The 13,841-nt window shown below is 60.8% G+C and overlaps 1 long non-coding RNA gene across 1 annotated transcript; it reads right to left on the bottom strand.

Moving 5' to 3' along the window:
* Positions 1-43: 43 nt before the first annotated feature.
* Positions 44-7,188, bottom strand: LOC115643217. The gene is made up of 3 exons (XR_003998301.1): positions 7,129-7,188; positions 1,197-1,249; positions 44-97 (listed from the first exon to the last, which is right to left on the bottom strand). It is a non-coding gene; the product is annotated as an uncharacterized LOC115643217 (long non-coding RNA).
* Positions 7,189-13,841: the final 6,653 nt, after the last annotated feature.

The following is a 13,841-nucleotide window of genomic DNA, read 5'->3' on the forward strand; positions in this document are numbered from 1 at the left end:
GATGCGGGGCTGCCCGGAGCTGGGGTCCTGGACACGGCAGAGGCGTACATGACGCTGCTACTGGAGAACTTCCCGGACAGCTCGTCTACCCCGCCGGCTGCAATAAGACCGGAGGGAGGTGGGGGTGTCAGCAGGGCCCAGCCCTCCACCCAGTGCTCCAGGGGGCACTGGGGCAGACCCCCACCGCTGGCTGCCCCACCTCCCTGTCTGGGGGAGGGGCATTGGGGCAGCTTCCCTATGCATCCTTATTACACCGTGCCCCCCCCGCCCCCAGGGCAGCTCCCTTAGCTGGCTCCATGGAGAGAGGCCAGGGAGGTAGGAGAGATCAGGAAACGGCAGCTGGATAGCTGCAGAGAAGTGTTGAGTGCGCTGAGCTGCAGGGAGCGGGTCATGGATCACTAGGGGGCGCTCTCCCTGGCAGTCAGGGCTGGCCCCAGGGGGGCACTAGGCTGCAGGGAGCAGGGCAGGGGCAGCAGGGGGGCTCTCCCTGGCAGTCGGTGCTGCACTAGGGGGTGCTGGGCCGCAGGGAGCAGGGGGCGCTCTCCCCTGGCAGTCAGGGCTGGCCCCAGGGAGGCACTAGGGGGCGCTGAGCTGCAGGGAGGGTCATGGATCAGCAGGGGGCGCTCTCCCCCAGCAGGCACAGCTGGCCCCACGGGGACACTAGAGGGCGCTGTGCTGCACGGAGCAGGCAGGGGCAGCAGGGGGGCTCTCCCTGGCAGTCGGTGCTGCACTAGGGGGTGCTGGGCCGCAGGGAGTGGGTGGGGGCTCTTCCCTTGGCAGTCAGGGCTGGCCCCCCAGGGGGGCACTAGGCTGCTAGGGAGCAGGGCAGGGGGCAGCAGGGGGGCTCTCCCTGGCAAGTCGGTGCTGCACTAGGGGGTGCTGGGCCGCAGGGAGTGGGTGGGGGCTCTCCCTGGCGTCCAGGACTGGCCCCACTTGGCCCCAGGGGGCGCTGGGCCGAGGTGAGCTGTGACAGCGAGGCCGAGTTCTGTGATTATTGACGAATCTCTCCTGTGTCTGAGTGCAGCCCTGGCGTGGGGCGCTGGCAGGGCTCTCTAGCCCCTCGGCACTCTCAGCGGGACACCTGCCCATGCTGCCGGGGGTGTTACAGAGCTGCCAGACTGCTCCCCAGCTGTGGAATCCTGCGGGTCAGTCAGCTAGGAGAGGGGCTGTGGATCCAGTGCCCAGGCACCTCTTACCTCCCGAGTCCAGGAGCTTCAGCTCATTGTGCTTCCCATATGCAAAGATGGCCCTGGAGTGGGGCAGAAGGGGAGGTCAGATGGGAGGGGTGGATATTGGGGCAACCAATCTTCTCCTCCACCACCCCCAGCTCAAGCACCTGTTCCCCCATCCCAGCAACCCCCTCCACAGGCACCAGCCCATTATACTGACAGCCCGAGCCCTGAGGTTGGATCCAGAGTCTGGCAGGATAGAGACAGTCCAGACCTCCAGGGACAGTGCCCAGGCCTGTGACAGGCTCCCTGTAGGGAAGATCTGCAGAAAAGGACCTAGGGGTTACAGTGGACGAGAAGCTGGATATGAGTTAGCAGCGTGCCCTGGCTGCCAAGAAGGCTAATGACATTTGGGGCTGTATAAGTAGGGGCATTGCCAGCAGATCGAGGGACGTGATCATTCCCCTCTATTCAATATTGGTGAGGTCTCATCTGGAGTACTGTGTCCAGTTTTGGGCCCCACACTATAAGAAGGATGTGGAAAAATTGGAAAGAGTTCAGCGGAGGGAACAAAAATGATTAGGGGGCTGGAGCACATGACTTATGAGGAGAGGCTGAGGGAACTGGCGTTATTTAGTCTGCCGAAGAGAAGAGAGGGGGGGATTTGATAGCAGCCTTCAACTACCTGAAGGGGGGTTCCAAAGAGGATGAAGCTCGGCTGTTCTCAGCGGTGGCAGATGACAGAACAAGGAGCAATGGTCTCAAGTTGCAGAGGGGGAGGTCTAGGTTGGCTATTAGGAAACACTATTTCACTAGGAGGGTGGTGAAGCACTGGAATGGGTTCCCTAGGGAGGTGGTGGAATCTCCTTCCTTAGAGGTTTTTAAGGCCCGGCTTGACAAGGCCCTGGCTGGGATGATTTAGTTGGGATTGGTCCTGCTTTGAGCAGGGGGTTGAACTGGATGCCTCCTGAGGTCCCTTCCGACCCCGATATTCTGTGATTCTATGATCCAAGGCCGCTCCTTTAGCTTCCTGCCATGCCCAAGGCCCTGGCTGTCAGCTGGTAACCCCACAGCACCCCCAGTCCAGCTCTGCCCTACAGGAGCTGCATGGGGCGTCTGCGTAACACAGCCGGGGATCTGACACAGCGGCACACGGCCAGCGCCCTGCACATCTAGTGCAATACAGAGTCCAAAGGGGGCTCAGGCAGGGCAACATGCTCCCCTCCCATCTCCTGTCCAGGGCTCTGGGGCAGATCCATCTCCCTTCCATCCCCCTCCACCATAGCCCACCCTGCCTCGCTCTGCTGCATTCCCCGACCGCTGCAGCTGTCCTTTAGCCCAGCGGAGGCGGGGAGGTGCCTGCTGTCGGTTACCGGGCGTAGCTGCACTGCCAGAGGCAGATCCCGACGGCCAGCGCCAGCCCCTCCCCTGCACAGGCTGCTCCATCCCCAGCTGCTGGGGTCAAACTGCAAAGGTCTCCTGTCCCGCCCCGCCTCCGCCCCAGCTCCCTGCCCAGCACGCCCGGAGGAAGTGGCTTTCCTGCAGGAAGTCAGGCTGTTGAGACGCTCAGATAGGAAAGAGCTTGGGGGGTGGGGGGCCAGGACCCAGCCTGGGCCCAAACTGCTCCGGAGCCAGGGGCAGCAGGGTCCTCTCCTACCCTGGTGACTTGGGCTTCCTCATGGCACATGCCCCCTGCTCTGGGGCCAATGGGACAGGAGAGCACCGGCCCCTGCCCCAAACACTTCACCTCCTAGTCCCCCAGCTCCAGCTGCCCTGCCCCTGGCCAGACAGCCCCAGGTCACCTGCAGGCCCCGCCTCTCCTCCGGTCAGCCCCTCCCCCATACCAGCCCCTCCCCCACCCCCTCTCCTCCGGTCAGCCCCTCCCCCGTACCAGCCCCTCCTCGGCCCCCCCCCCGTACCAGCCCCTCCTCTAGTCAGCCCCTCCCCCCTCTCCTCCGGTCAGCCCCCCCCATACCAGCCCCTCCCCCACCCCCTCTCCTCTGGTCAGCCCCTCCCCCATACCAGCCCCTCCTCCGGTCAGCCCTCCCCCATACCAGCCCCTCCCCCACCCCCCCTCTCCTCTGGTCAGCCCCTCCCCCATACCAGCCCCTCCCCCACCCCCTCTCCTCCGGTCAGCCCCTCCCCCATACCAGCCCCTCCCCCACCCCCCTCTCCTCTGGTCAGCCCCTCCCCCATACCAGCCCCTCCTCCGGTCAGCCCCTCCCCCGTACCAGCCCCTCCTCTAGTCAGCCCCCCCCCATCCTGGTCAGCCCCTCTCCTATCCCGACCTCTCCTCTGATTAGATGGTCAGCCCCTCCCTCATCCTGGCCCCTCCTCTGCTCAGCCCCTCGCCCGTCCCTCTGCCCCACTTACCCCAGCCCCTTCTCCAGCCAGCCCCTCTCCCGCCCCAGCCCCTCCTGGCTCAGTGCGTGGGAGTGCAGCCAGCAGCATCCGCTCCAGGACAACAGGGCTACAGGATCCGGCACAATGGCAGGAGGACCTGTGGCAAGAGCACACACCCGCCGCCTGGGCCCCATGCCTGGTTTAGCGCAAAGGGGTGCACATGACCCATGAACAGCCCCCAGTGGGCAGCACTCCCACACTGATTCCCCTCCCCATCTCCCTGCTGACAGCCAGGGATCCTGCCCTGCCCCCCCCCAGTGCCCCTGCCGGGAGAGGCTGCTACTAGGGTAGCTGTGAGTGACCCCTCCCATACCCAGCACTCCTGCCCCGCTCCCCCCAGCTGGGAGAGGCTGCAACTGGGGTAGCTGGGAGCATCCCCCCTATACCCAGCACTCCTGCCCTGTCCCCACAGCGCCCCTGCTGGGAGAGACCAGGCTGGAATAGCTGGGAGCACCCCCTCCTACCCAGCACTTGCCCCGTTCCCCCCAGCGCCCCCTGCTGGGAGAGGCTGGCCTGGAGCAGCCAGGAGCTCCCCCCAGCTCTCTGGCCCTGTTTCCTACAATGCTGCCATTCCAAGACCCGACATATTCAATTAATTTGCTCAGCTTCCGCTGCGGTGCATCTGAAGCGATCCTGAGGCCCAGCAAGGGGGGGACTCATGGGGGGAGTAACGTACAGAAGCTGCCCTAGAGGCCAGTCCCCCTGTGCTGGGACCCATCACGGCCCTTTCGGTGTCTCTTGGCCAAGCCAGCCAGACTGGGGCAGGAGCCTGGAGCCCAGCTGGGGTGCTAGAGCAGAGAGAAGCTGGCTTGAATCCCTCTCTCTAGGGAGGCTGTCTCCCCAAGCCTTCCCCAACCCGCCTGCGCTTCCCCCAGCTCCCTTTGTCTCTGCGCGGCTCCAATTACCCGTACATGTGACAACACGCTCCGCTCCGAGCACACGCAGCTGTGGAGCTCTGGGAACACACGTGGCTCTGCATGTTCATCTGAACACAGGCAGGCCTGGCACGCCAGACCTACAGGGGTGGGATCCTGCTCTGGTGTAAATCTGGAGCTGCTCTGGCTTCCCACAGCACAGCTGGGCCACGCGCTGGGCATGGCTTTCACTGACACAGGCGCCTTGGTGCCTGGACGGGGTGCAGGATATGGGTGCCAGCCTCCGGGGGAGGGTGTTGTTGCACTGACAGTAAAAATGCCCCGGTGCCAGGGTGCAGGTGGTGTCCCGCAGACCTAGCAGCGTCCAGGCAAACAGGCCTGAGCAGGAGCTGCTCCTGCCCTCGGGCAGACACGCCAGCTTCCTGGGAGCTGGCCAGAGTCAGGGTGAGGGGCAGAGCGCTGGGGTGGGGGGCAGGGGCAGGGAAGATAAGGTGATGAAGGCTCAGACACTTCCCCTCCCCCCGCCCAGGCTCCTGCCTGCCGCTTCCCCTTGCATTCCCACCTGGCTCGCACCCAGCGTCCCACAGGGCGACGTCACCACTCAGTTGCGCCCAAAGAGAAACAGCCCAAGCCACAGAGCTGCATGTGGTTTCTGGAGGAAGCCCTGTTCCCGTCCCAGCACAGTGGGGAGGGAGGAGGGGCGCTGGGGACGGAGACTGGAGGGAGCCTGTCCTGCAGAGCCAAGCCTGGGCCCAGCGTCAAAGGGCAAACCTGTGGGCTTGGGGGCTTTCCTGCTGCCTTGTGCCGGGGACAGAGAGCCTGGCCTGCCAAGCATCCCATGAAGTGGGCTGGAGCCCACGAAAGCTCATGCTCAAATAAACGTGTTAGTCTCTAAGGTGCCACAAGTCCTCCCGTTCTTTCTGCGGCTACAGACTAACACGGCTGCTACCCTGAAACCTGGTGTGGAGGGTGAGTTAATGGGGGGGCTTCCTTCCTGGAGAGCATGGGGGTGCCAGGACGGCTGCTTGCCCCAACGTCTATTTCACTCCAATGCACTTGTTGGAGGCCAAGGCCTTAGCCCCAGAGCCGCCGCCTGCGAGGGAGCGAGATTGGGCACCATGCTCCAGGGCAGAAAACAGAGCATCACGACCCCCAACACACTGGGCTGAAGGCTCTACACATGCCCCAGCTCCTCCTGCAGGCAGAGACCACGTCTCCACGGGGCGCGTCCCTGTGCCACTGCGGGACCAGAGGGGGCACCCCAGGGCAGTGCGATGGCCCCAGAGTCCTGGCTCAATCCTCACCCAGATAACTCGCTCAGTTCCCCTGAATCCCTCTGCTGGGACGCACCCACGGTCCCTGCCCTGTGGCGCTACTGTGTGCTGTGGGATCCTGCTGGGACAGGCCGGGGCTGGAGGAGCCAGGAGCCTCCCCCAGCCAGCGTTCCTGCTCCACCCCCCCACAGCACCCCCTGCTGGGAGAGGCCTGGGGTGGAGAAGCTGGGAACTCCCCCACACAGCCAGTGCTCCTGCCCCGCCCTCCGCAGCGCCCCTGCTGGGAGGTGACAGAATTGTTGCTGTAGGAGGTCCATTCTCCTGCCCCTATGGCCTTCCCCAGAGCCACACCGTGGATGAGCAGAGCTCAGCAGCCCAGCTCCTGTCCTGTGAGTGCTGTGAACTCCTCTGGGTTAAGCAGCTTGGAAAACAAGTCCAAAATCCACGGTCATTTCATAACCAGGTTCTCCCCGTCTTTCCCTCCTCCCACTCACTAGCCCCCCCAAAACCCCAGTCGGCCACTCCGCAGAACTGCAACCTCGACATTTTCCGCTTGCAGAAATCCCACTGTCCTGGGGGAGGGGAAATCGGTGCTCCCGCCATGGGGGGGGGTGACTCCCTGTGGGAGGGCAGAGGCAGCTGGGAGGGGCGGGTTAAAGGCAGCCCAGCCTGGCAGCGCCTTGCTAGAGGTGCGGGTTCAAACAGGAATTGTTCGCTGGCAGTGAGAGCTACTGCTTTCCCCAAATACCCTGCGGTCCAACCAGCTTTCCAACAGTGGGGGCTGGGAGGCAGGACTCCTGGGTTCCGTTCCCAGCTCTGTGGGGAGACTGGAGTCCAGCGGTGGCGGGGATTGAGAGGCAGGACACCTGGGTTCTGGGTCTGATGCTAACTTGCTGTGTGACCTTGGGGAAGGCACTTGCCTGCTCAGTGCCTCAGTTTCCCCAGCTCCTGCTCCCTGTCGCGTGGGAGCAGCGCACAGAATGCAGGCCCAGCGGCTCTGTGACTTCCTGGAGAAGGGCCAGGACCTCACAGGCCTGGGCTCAGGGCAGCGCCAGTGACACCAGCTTTGCCTGGAGGTTCCTGGTCTCACAACCCCACCAAAGGGGCAGGGGGGGGACACCGCGGAGTTCAGCGAGGAGCAAAGGGCTCCAGGAAAGTCTGTTTTGTCTCCGAAAACTCATCACACACCCGCCCTACTGCCCCCCCGCAGTGCCTCACCCCCTCTGCACCCCCCCGCACAGCGCCCCACCCCTTCTCTGCCACTGTACAGCCCCACTGCCCCCGCACAGCGTCCCACCCCTTCTCTGCCACTGTACAGCCCCCCGCCCACTGCCCCCCGCACAGCGCCCCCCAACATGGCCCCCCGCTCCCCGTCTCTGCCCCAGCACAGCCCCGGCCGGCGCTCACCAGTCGGCCGAGACGCGCCGGCTGCCGATGTCCTCCTTGGCGGCCAGCAGCGCCAGGCGGGCGTGTCCAGGTCCAGCCGGCTCATGGCTCAGCCCCGCGCCCCGCTCTGCCGGGCCGGGCAGCTCCTGCCGAGGGAGCCCCGCGCCGGCCCCGCCTTGCCCGGCCCCGGTCCCAGCCCGCCGGGAGGGAGGAACCCGGGGGCCCTGCCCAGCTCCGGGAGGGAGGGAGGGAGAGAGAGGCCAGCCCGGCGCAAGGGGCGGGCTGGGGCTGAGCGCGGAGGGGCGCCCCCGGGGCGGCGCCGGAACAGCCCGTGGGGGCAGCCCCTCGGCCCCACAGCCTGGCCGGGGGAGGCTGGAGCCTTAGCCAGGGCTGGACACCAGGACTCCTGGGTTCTCTCCCGGCTCTGGGAGGGGAGTGGGGTCTACTGGTTAAAGCAGAGGGGACTGGGAGCCAGGACTCCTGCGTTCTATTCCCCAGCTCTGGGCGGCAAGTGGGGGCTAGTGGTTAGAGCGGCGGGGGGTTGAGCAAGGACTCCTGGGTTCTCCCCCCCCAGCTCTGGGAGGGGAGTGGGGGGGGGTTAGTGGTTAGAGCAGGGGGTCGAGCCAAGACTCCTGGGTTCTACCCCCAGTACTAGGAGGGTAATGTGGGGCTAGTGATTAGAGCTCGGAGGGCTAGGAGCCAGGACTTCTGGATTCTGTTCATGATGCAGTGTGATGCCTTAGAGTGAGCCCTCCCTCTCTTTGTGCCTCAGTTTCCCCTCTGCCCAGTGGGGATTCTGATCCCTGCGCTCCTGTGAGACTCAGTCTGTTGGGGCTTGTGCACCTGATGGAGTTAGTCCAGAATAGCTGGTGCACTTTAAATTCACACTCTACTTAATCCAAATTAACTCTGAAGTGTAGACAAGTCCTTAGTACCATGTAGATCTTGGAGCTGCCCAGCCCAGGGGGCAGTTATCATGCACCATGTCCTCTCTGACTATCCCACTGTGGCTAGCCCTCATTTGTCTCCAGCTGAAAATCTGGGCCACAGTTTATGTAGGGCCTGCAGTACCACTCAGTGCTGCTGAAGTGGCCAGCAGGAGGCGCATCAGCGCTCGGGGCCGTGGGGAATGGGGGGCAGTGTGCGTGCAAGAGAACGTTGCTGGGGTTAGGGAGGATGCATGTGACGAGTGCGACGTCCCCAGGCTGAGGGCGTGTGGTCCCTGGCGGGGCAGTGAATGGGCCCATGACACAGGGAGCCGCATGGCAGGCTTGATGATGCCTACTGCACTGCTTGCGCCCTGCACCCTGTCCCCTGGGAGCTGTCACTGTCCAGGCAATGGGGCCGGGGGAGGCAGCTCCCCGCCGGCTCCATCTCCCATCCTAGGAGCCCCCTCATTTGGAATCTGGCGTTTGCGCAGCCCTTGGCCCTGGGGCAGCTGGCAAAGGCTGCGACAGCGAGCGGCCCGTTCCCTTATTTGGTCAATGAAACCAACAAGCAAAACCCCAAAGCCCCAGGAAAATATTTGCAGAGCCAGGCCTGGCCAGCTGGAAAAATGCAGGGGCAGCACCCTCTGCACACAGCCCCCAGCAGCTGGGATGAGACCCACCCGGGCACACAGGGGGAGTGGCTGGGGCCATACCAACAAGCCACCGGCCATACGTCCTGTGCCATCTCCACCAAGCTGGCCCAGCAGCCCAGCCCCTCCCACGCTAGTCTCTATAGCCTGGCATCCCCCCCAGCCCAGGACTGGCCCCATGGCCCCATCTAGCTCAGTAATCCCCACCCCAACCTGGGCCAGAACCGGGGGCCATCTAGCCCGGTATCCTGCCTCGTTCGAAGGCTCCATTGCCCCTGGCTAGTTGCCCAGGACTGATCTTGGTGGGCGGGCAGGCCGTCCCCAGCATCCGCTCTCAGGTCCCTGCTGTGCGGGTGTCACAGTGTCTCTGGCATGTTGTCCGACAGGCCTGTTCCCACGCACACCCGCTCCACTGTGCCAAGAGCCCAGGGAAGCTGCTACTCCCCACTGCCTCTTGGGGGGCTGGGCCCAGCAGGGATGGGGGAAACAAGATGACCCAGATCCTTGGCACCCATACACTCCACCCCAAATGCCCAAAGGTGATCCTATGTGGTTCCATATCCACGCCATCCCGTAACCCTGCACACAGCCCCCCACCCCCAGACCGATCTCCCATCTCAGCACTCAGCCCCCCGTCCCAGACCGATCCCTTATCTCAGCACACAGCCCCTACCCCCAGCCCCAGCCCCCATTTCAACACACAGCCTCACAGTCCCAGCCCCCATCTCAGCACACAGCCCCCCAGTCCCACCCCCCATCTCAGCACTCAGCCCCCGGTCCCAGACCGATCCCTTATCTCAGCACACAGCCCTCCTACCCCCAGCCCCAGCCCCCATTTCAACACACAGGCCCACAGTCCCAGCCCCCATCTCAGCACACAGCCCCCCAGTCCCATCCCCCATCTCTGCACTCAGCCCCTGGTCCCAGACCGATCCTTATCTCAGCACACAGCCCCCCCAGCCCCAGCCCCCATTTCAACACACAGCCCCACAGTCCCAGCCCCCATCTCAGCACACCCCCAGTCCCATCCCCCATCTCAGCACTCAGCCCCGGTCCCAGACCGATCCCTTATCTCAGCACACAGCCCTCCTACCCCCAGCCCCAGCCCCCATCTCAGCACACAGCTCCCCAACTCCTATGCATCTCTCTCATTCCCCCTCCTCTCAGCACACAGCCCCCTGCACCCCAGCCTCCTATCATCAGGCAGCGGGGCCCTAGTTCTGACCCAGTCCTTTAGTTTCATAAATTTCCCTTTGACGCCACCTTGTGGGCACAGCCTGCCTGCCTCCTGTGGGCCAAACTGCAGCCTGCCCTGGGAGTAGGGGGCTCCTGTGCGCTGGACTGGGGGGCTAGCATGCCCAGGGGCGGCGTGGGGTGGAGGACAGTTGTCTGGTTCCAGTGAGCCCCACCAAACCCCCTCAACCCCCAGGCCTCCTCCTCTGAGCATCCTGCACCCCTCAAATCCCTGCACCCCTATGCCGCCTCCTCTGAGCACCCTGCACCCCTGCACCCCCAGGCCTCCTCCTCCAAGCACCCTGCACCCCTAAACCCCCTGCACTGCTACGCCGCCTCCTCTGAGCATCCTGCACCCCCAGGCCTCCTCCTCCAAGCACCCTGAACCCCCTGAACCTCCAGGCCTCCTCTTCCAAGCACCCAGCACCCCTCAACCCCCTGCACCCCCACACCTCCTCCTCCAAGCACCCAGCACCCCTGAATCCCCTGCACCCCAGGCCTTCTCCTCTGAGCACCCAGAACCCCTGCACCCCCAGGCCAGGGCAGTGATCCAGGGCCGGCCCCTCATGATCCCAGCGTGCAGGTGCCTCCTGGCCCAGGGGGTGGGCAGTAATCCAGATTGGGGGGGAGGGGCCCTAGTCCCTGCATACCTATGGCTTGTGGGAGCAGGGCCTCCAATGACCAAGGGCAGGTGCCTGCCCCCACTGACCCAAGGGACATGCCCCAGTGATCCTAGGACAGACTTTGATAGGTCAATGAGAGCTCATGGCCAGACGGGACGGTTAGCTGCTCCAGTCTGACCTGCTGCATAGCACTGCCCAGAGAGCGGCCCCCTGTTCCCTCGGGGAGCCCGATAACTGGTGTTGGAGACGTCGGCTCAGGCCACATTGTTACGCTTGATTCGGACCCAAACCCACCCGACCTGAGCCCCTGGGACTGGTTCAGTTCCTGGCCTGACCCAAACCCAACGCTTGTAGTTGGCTCCCATCGGGTCTGGGTGGGGTTGGGTTGCAGGGCCCTACTGTGTTGGACTCAAGCGTCTTCAGAAAGGCAGCCAGCCGGATTTGGAGACATCAGGGGATGGAGACTTGCCCATTGCCCTCGGAGCTGTTGCAATGGCTGACCACTCGCGGTGTGAAAGGAGTGCGCCTTCCTTCTGATTGGAATGTGTCTGGTTTCAGCTTCCAGCACCTTAGTCCCCGGGGATTTTCTCCCCAGGCAGGTACTTACCCATGTGATCACGTTACCCCTCAATCTCTTTCTGCTAAACTAACCAGGTTCCCTTCCGCCTCTCTCCATCACACGTTTTCTCCAGCCCTTGAATCCTTTGGTGGCTCCTTTCTTTAAAATCTTTAAAAATTGTTGGCACCAGAACTGGATGCAGTATCCAGCATCGGTCTCCCCTCTGCCGTATGCAGAGGGAAAAGCCTCTCCCTGTCCCCGCTCACCGCGCCCATTTATACATCCCAGCAGCGCCCTGGGGGCTCGTGTTCAGATGTGTGTCCACTACGAGCCCAAGGTCTTTGTCAGAATCACCACGGTCCAGGATACAGCCTGGATTCTGTAGCTCTGGCCTGCAGTCCCTGGTCCTCCACCACAGAACGGCTGGAAATCTAGCCCAGGGCCCTGGCTGTGGTAGGACCAAGGAAATCCAGAGGAGCCCTGATGGGGGTTTGTCCCATGTTGTTAAAAACCAATGATGGGATTCCACAAGCTCCTTTGGACACCTGTTCAGGAGCTTAGCTCCTCTGAGAGTTCAGACGTTTCCTGTTCTCTAACCTGAATCTCCCTATACTGCAAATGAACCCGATTACTTCTTGTCCGATCTCGGTGGACATGGGGAACGACTGGGCACTGTCCTCTTTATAACAACCTGTACATATCCGAGGACTGTGATCAGGTCCCCCACAGCTGTCTCTTTCTAGGCCAAACATGCCCAAGGCACCTGCACAGGTCAGGTTCTCACCCTTCCCCATTCTCTTGCTCTCCTCTGGACTCCCTTCAGTTTGTCCACCTCTTCCGAAGCGCAGTGCCCACCACAGGACACAGGACTCCAGCTGAGGCCTCCCCAGTGCCGAGCAGAGTGGGACAATGACCTCCGGTTAAAACACCCCAGAAAGATCTTAGCTTCTTACGCCGCTGCAGCACATTAGCAGCGCATATTCAATCTGTGATCCGCTAGAACTCCCGCAGCACAACCACCTGGCAGGGAGTCCCGCTTGTAGCTGTGCCTTTGATTTTTCCTTCCTAAGGGCAGTAGTTTGCACATGTTTTTATGGAATTTCATCCTATTTATTTCAGGCCAATTCTCCAATTTATCGAGACCATTTGGTGTAGAGCTTCACATTTGGATGCATTAAACCCATTGTTGGAATGGGCCCAGCATATCAAGTGATCCAAGTCACCGTTCCTCTGTCCGCAGCTTTATTTACCACCAATCATTATGTCATCCGCACGTTGTACCAGCTGGGATTCCAGATTTACTTCCGGAGCAATGATGAACATGGTGACTAGAACCTGGCTGGGTACGGATTCAATGGTGATCGCCCACTTTTCTGCTTTCTGTCAGTTAGCCAGTTCTTAATCCTTTCAGCTTGTGCTCTGCTGATACTGTGTAATCAGCTCATTTTGTAATCACGTTTTGCAGCATTAACTCAAATGACTTACAAAAGTCTCAGTAGGTTTCATGTATGCGGTTCTATCAGCCAGTCTTGTGATGTCATCGAAGAATTAATTCACATTTGCTTGACAAACCCTGTTTTCCATAAAAACCATGTCATCTGCCATCAGTAACATTCCACTCTTGTGTTCTTTGTCGTTTGACTCCATATCGGCTTTCCCATGATTTTGCCCATGAGTGACACCAGGCTAACCAGCCCTGTGCCAGCCTTCTGGAATGTCCCCAGGATTCCACGGTTGATTCAAATAAACCTAGCAGGCCAGAGAGCTCGTCAGCCAACACTTTCAGGACTCATGGGTGCAAGTTATCTGGGCCTGCTTATTTGAAAATGTTTATCCCCCAGTAGATGTTGGTTTACATCCTCTTGGTTAATTATGGCCTGGAATGTATTCATCATCCTCATGTGATACAAATACTTCTTCCTGCTCATTTCCAGATATAAAAAAGAATATTTTGAAACAGTTCTGCTTTTTCTGCATCTGTCATGATATATTCCCCAATCTGAACCTTAGAGTCCAAAAGATGGGGTACAGCATGAATTCCTCTAAGCTTAATACCAGCTTAGATCTGATAGGCTGCCACCACCCAAAAATATAGTGTTTTGGGGCACTCTGGTCCCTCCAAAAAACCTCCCTGGGGACCCCAAGACCCAAATTCCTTGAGTCTCACAACAAAGGGGAATAAACCATTTCCCCTCCCCCTCCTTTCCTTCCTCCCAGATCTTTCCCGCCTGGGTACACTAGGAGATCACCGTGATTCAAACTCCTTGAATCACAAGACAGAGAAATCAGGTTTTTTCTCCCCTTCTTTCCCCTCCCAGGCTTTCCCTCCCTGGGCTATCCTGGAGAGATAGACAGATTCAAGCTCCGTGAATCTAAAACACAGAGGAAATTCACCTTTCCTCCCCCACTCCTCCTTCCCTTCTCCCACCAATTCCCTGGTGAGTACAGACTCAGTTCCTTTGAGCCTTAACAAGGGAAAAAAATATCAGGTCTTTTAAAAAGAAAAGCTTTTAATAAAAGAAAGAAAAAATTAAGAAATCTCTGTAAAATCTAGATGGAATATTACAGGGTCTTTCAGCTTATAAACACTAGAAAGAAGTCTCCCCCCGAGCACAAATACCAATCAAATCCGTCCAGCAAAATCACATTTGGAAATACAGAAAACAATCAAAAGACTATAACCGCCTTTTCTACTTAATACTCACTATTGAATATAAGAGACTGTAGCAGGAAGATTGGC

The sequence above is a fragment of the Gopherus evgoodei genome, unplaced genomic scaffold, assembly GCF_007399415.2.
Source record: "Gopherus evgoodei ecotype Sinaloan lineage unplaced genomic scaffold, rGopEvg1_v1.p scaffold_52_arrow_ctg1, whole genome shotgun sequence".
Lineage (NCBI taxonomy): Eukaryota > Metazoa > Chordata > Testudines > Testudinidae > Gopherus > Gopherus evgoodei.